This window comes from Cynocephalus volans, chromosome 11 (assembly GCF_027409185.1).
Source record: "Cynocephalus volans isolate mCynVol1 chromosome 11, mCynVol1.pri, whole genome shotgun sequence".
Classification (NCBI taxonomy): Eukaryota; Metazoa; Chordata; class Mammalia; order Dermoptera; family Cynocephalidae; genus Cynocephalus; species Cynocephalus volans.
Window position 1 is genome coordinate 89051845 of NC_084470.1, and position 6000 is coordinate 89057844.

Genomic DNA, 6000 nt, shown 5'->3' on the forward strand with positions numbered 1-6000 from the left:
CACACACACACACAGATAGATGAGTGAGATGGTTTAGGAGAGGGAGAAGTTCTGTGAGGCCTCGACAGGATGTGGCAGTGAGAGACTATGGGGTAAAGTTGACTGGGCATTCAGAGAAACTAAACTGAGAAATACTTAGAATTGTATTATTGGCCATGGGAAAAGTTTGGGGAAGCAAGTTACAGACAGAGGGAACTGCAAGGGCAAAGGCTCTGAGGTGGGAACCAGCTTGTTTCGTTGGAAGGACCAGAAGAAAACTGGCCAGTGCGACCTAGACCAAGTGCAAGGAGATGCAACTGGAGACAAGCAGGGGCTGGACAAGCCAGGGCCTTGTGAGGCTCAGGTAGGGTCTGGGCTCCTGGGTCTTGTTCTTAGGACAATGGAAAGCTCTTGGACAGTTTTATGTACCTATTTAAGAGGTCACACAGCTGTGGTGTAGAGAATGGGTTAGAGGTGGTAAGAGAGGCATCGCGGGGACAAGGGGTGATGATGGGCTGCAGTAGGTGGTGATGCGAGAAGGAGTCAGAGTCAGATGCAGGATGTGTGTGAAAGGGTGTAATGATGGTGTGAATGTCAGGGTGAACAGGCAAATGCAAGATGACCCCTAACTTTGTGGCTTACACCATGGGTGCATGAAGGGGTCATCGGTTAAGATGGGGCAGACAAGCCTGTGAGGAAGATCCAAAGTCCAGTTTTTGACGTGCTATGTCTGATCTCTTCAGTCAGGTCCAAATAGGGATACAGAAACCACAGTGAGTGTTTCAACAGAAGGAACTTGGTGCAGGGAATCGGTAGTGCCAGTAAGGGAAGCAGCTGAGAGGGGACAGGTGGGCCAGGGAGACAGCCCAGAAGTGAGCAAGAGCAGGAAGCTGCTGTTGTCACCCCTAGGCTGAAGGGACAAAGCTCAGTGGTGGTGTTAACTGACCCTGGGACCAGGGTCAGCCGGTGAACCTGAAATGACAGGGGCCTGTTCAGAGGGAGCATCAGAGGTGACAACAGCTCTGCCTGAGATGCTGCCCCAGGTGGGTGTGAGGCATCAACATGAGGCGATACCAAGTTTTGTGAAAGAAATGCTGAAGTCACCAAAGTACAGCTCTTTTCCAGACAGTGCTTCCTTGAAGAGTTCTGGCCTCTCCCCAGGGGTGTCTCTTCACCAAGACACCTCCTTGGACTTCTCAGCAAATTCAGCCCTTGGGGATGCCCTCCCCCTAAAGCTAGCCATCTTCTTGAACTTGAGATCCTCATTCTTTCTTAAGACTTCAACCTCCAGCTGCTTTTTTTGGTCCTTTGGCTGGCTGAGCCCTGCATCTTCCCCTTGCTGGAGGCCTCAGTCTGGCAGTCCCTGCCAATGTGTGCATGTCAGAGGTGGCAGGGGCCATGTCCGAAGAGGAGGGGAGCCACTGAATCAACAACTAAAGAGTGTGGGGGAAAAAAAGAAAAAAGAAAAACAGATGTCAGGGCTCAGAACATTCTCTGCTAATTACTGGAAGGTCTTTCCTGACAGTCTGAAAAGAGAGGGAGAGGTGGCTGTGTTTTCAAATGCCCAGTTTTCAATAAAAGATCACAGGCATGCAAAGAAACAGGAAAAGATTATGCACTCAAAGGAAAAAAATAAATCTTCATAAACCATCTCTGAAGAGACCCAGAAATTGGACATTCTAGAGAAAAACTTTAAAACAACTGTCTTAAAACTGCTCAAAGAGCAAAAGGAAAACACAGTCCAAGAAACAAAGGAAATCAGAAAATTATATATGAAAAAAATTAAAACATCAACAAAAAGATAGAAATTATGAAAAGGAATCAAACAGGAATTCTGGAGCTAAAAACACAATAATCAAATTCATCCAAGGGATTCAACCAGTACTCAAACAGGCAGAATAAGGAATCAGCAAACTTGAAAACCAGTAGTTTGAATTAATGAGTCTGAGGAACAAAAGGAAAAAAGAATGAAGAAAAGTGAACAGAGCCTTAAGGAAATTATGCAACACCATCAAATGAATCAATATATATACCACAGGAATCTCAGAAGAAGACAAGAGAGAAAAAGGCAGAGAGACTATTTGAAGAAACAAAGGTGAAAAACTCAAATTGGAAAAAAGAAATGGATATGCAATTTCAAGAAACTCAATGATGTCTAACTCAGATAAACCCAAAGAGACCCACTCTGAGACATATTATAATGAAACTGTTGAAATCAAAAGACAAAGAAAGAATCTTGAAAATGCTAAGAGAAAAGTGGCTTATGAGGTACAAGCGATTCTTAATAAAATCATCAGTATATTTCTCAGAAGAAACGTTGGAGGGCAGAAGACAGAAGCATGATATATCTGAAGGGCTGAAAGAAGACAAAAAACCTGTCAAATGAAAATTCTGTCTCTGGCAATAAATCACTTTTTCCAAAATAAGGAAGAAATTCCCAGATAAACAAAAGTTAAGGGAGTTCATTATAATTAGTCCTGCACTACAAGAAATGCTAAATGGATAGTCATTTTAACAAATGGCGTGGAACAACTGGACATTCATATGCAAAAAAATTTAGACACAGACATTATACATTTCACAAAAACTAACTCAAAATGGATCATAGATATAAATGCAAAACACAAAGCCATACAACTTCTAGAAGGTACCATAGGAGAAAATCTAGATGAACTTGGGCTTGGTCTTTTTTGATACAAAACCAAAAGTACATTTCATGAAAGAAAAAATTGATAACTTGGACTTTATCAAAATTAAAAACTTCTGCTCTGCAAAGGACACTATTAGGGAGTGTGAAAAGACAAGTCCAAACTGTGTGAAAATATTTCCACAGCACTATCTGATTAAGGACCTGTATATAAAATATACAAAGAACTATTAAAACTAACCATAAAAAGATAAACAACAACAACAACAATAAAAAATCTCTGGTATATCCATGCAATAAAATAATATTCAGTGATGAAACAAATGAATTATCAAACAACAAGAAGACAAGGAGGAAACTTAAATGCATACTGCTATATTAAAGAAGTCAGCCTGAAAGGCTACATACCATATGATTCCAATTATATCACGTTTTGGAAAAGGCAAAACAATACAGACAGTGAAAAGATCAGTGTTTGCCAGAGCTGGAGGTGGGAAGGGGAAGGAATGAGTATGGGAAGCACAGATGTTTTGGGCAGTGATACAATTCTGTATGTTACCATAATGGTGGATACATGATGTTATTCATTTGTCAAAACTCGTAGAACTTAACCTTACTGTAATCTATGGACTTTAGCATTAGTTAATAATCATGTACCAATATTGGTTTATTAATTGTAACAAAAGTACTATACTAATGCAACATGTTAATAATAGGGGGAATTTGTTAGGGGTGTGAGAGAAATATATGGGAAACCTCTCTACTATCTGCACAATTTTTCTGTAAATCAAAAACTGTTCTAAAAAATAAAGTCTATTAATTTACATAAAAGGCACCAGGGATGATAGAATAAAAATGAGCAAGACACTTTGTGGTTAACTGATTATCAAAATGTTCACAAGAAACATTTTAAAACTTTGTCTTAATGAATAGACAAAATACCCCATGAATATGATTCTCTGCTGATGAAAGCACTTAGAGCTGAACAGTACAATTTCCCACAAACTTATATGATCTCTTCAATGTCACTTTGGCTTTTCTGATTGTCTTCTGGTCCATTGGTCTCTGGGGACAGCAAATACACTGGCGACTAAGAAGCAGAACGATCTCTACTGGAACAATGAATGCTCCACATTTAATAGAATAAGAGCCAGTTCTTGGAAATACAAAAGTACTTTTTGGAGATCCATTTTGAGTTCATTTTTGTGTATGGTGGGAGGCTATTGTCAAGGATTATATTTTCCCATACAGATGCCTGGTTGTTCCATCATTTGATGAAAAGTATTATCATATCCTATTGAATTACCATAATACATTGTCAAATATCACTTGACCATATGTATGTAGGTATATTTTTGGTCTCTCTTTTTTCCCCTGTTGATCTTTTAGGTATATTATTATGCCAATATCACCCTCTCGTGATTACTGCATCTTTATAGTATGTCTTGAGGTTGGATACTCTAAGTAATCTAAATGTATGCTTTTGTTTCAAAATTCATTTGACTATTTTTGTTCTTTTGAATTTTTATATATAAATTAGAGAATCAGTTTGCCAAATGCCCTGCTGGGATTTTGAATGAAATTGTAATTGAATCTAAATATCACTTTGCAGATAATTGACATGTTAACAGTAATGAATAATTCCAATCCATGAACACAATATATCTTTATATATTTACATCTTTAATTTATCTAAGCAGTGTTTGCAGTTTTCTGTGTACAAATGTGTTAAATATTTTATTGAAATTATTCCTAAGTATTTCTTGATTTTTAATGATACTATAGATGGAATATTTTTAAATTTTACCTTGTCATCGATCATTGTTTCTGTATATAAATATAATTGTTTTTCATAGCTGTAGCTTATCTCCTGTGACCATGCTAAACTCACTTATTTTTCTTAGTGAGGTTTTATTTTTTGTATATTTCATAGGACTTTTTTATGTACATGATCATGTCACCTATAGAGACAATATTATTTTTTTCTTTCTAATTGGTATGACTTTTTTGTTTTGTTTTGTTTTGTTTTGTTTGTGACCGGTAAGGGGATCGTAACCCTTGGCGTGGTGTCGTCTGCACTGTGCTCAGCCAATGAGAGCACCGGCCATCCCTATATAGGATCCGAACCCACAGCCTCGGTGCTCCCAGCACCACTGCGCTCCCAGCGCCGCACTCTCCCGAGTGAGCCACAGGGTCGGCCTGGTATGACTTTTTTTTATTCTTGCCTTATTGTACTGGTCTTTACTAGTATAACGTTACAACGTTGAATATAAATTTCAATGTTGGATAGAAGCTGTATATATCGACATCATTATGTTGTTCAGTATTTTAGGAATAAAATGTTCATTTTCATCTTTAAAAATGGCTTTAACTGTAGGTTCTCTTGTAGGTATCCTTTTTCAGTTTGAGGAAGGCAACTTCTCTGTAGTTTGTTAAGTTTTTTACATCATAAGTGGACATTGAATTTTGCTATTTATTTCTTCTACTGAGAGATAATAATGGGTTTTCTTTTTTATTTTTTTAATACTATAAATTACATTATTGACTTCTCGTGTTTATTGAATTTTACATTCTTGGGATAAATCCTACTTTAGTACTATGTAATATCGTTTCTTATATTGTTGGATTAGATTAGCTAATATATTGATGAATATTTTTGTGACAATGTTAATGATAATTCAGTTCTGTTCTATTCTTTTTTTGGAATATCTTTTTCCAGGTTTAGTATGAGGATTATACTCATATCATAAGATGAATTGCAAAGTGTTTCCTTCTCTATTTTCTAAAAATGTTTTTTTTTTTTTCAAAATGAATATAACTTCTTCACATATCATTCACAGAAATCAACAATAAAACCACCTGAGCTTGTTTTTGGCAGTAAAGATTTCGATCAATTAAAATTCTTTAATCAACACAAAAGGTATTTAGATTTTTTTTTGTCTTCTTGAGGCAAGTTTACTAAGGGTATTTTTTGAGAAATTTAGTGAGTTCATCTATATCGTCAAATTTATTGATATAAAGTTATGCATAATTTTATTGTATTATCATTTCAGTATCTGTTGGATCTGTGGTACTATGTCTCTTTCATTTCCATATAGGTAATTTGTAATTTGTAATTTTCTCTTTCTTTCTTTGATTAGTCTTTTTAGGAATTTATCAATTTTATTGTTCATTGAAAACATATAACTTTTGTCTTCATTGGTTTTCCCTATTATTTATCTTTTTCAATTTATTTTGTTAATTTTCGTTTGTATCATTGTTATTAACTTCCTTCTGCCTATGTTATAGCTTAAGTTTGAAATTTAAATGATCAATTTTTACTTTTTTATTTCTAAGCATTTAAAGTCAAATTTTATTGTAAGCACAGATTTAAC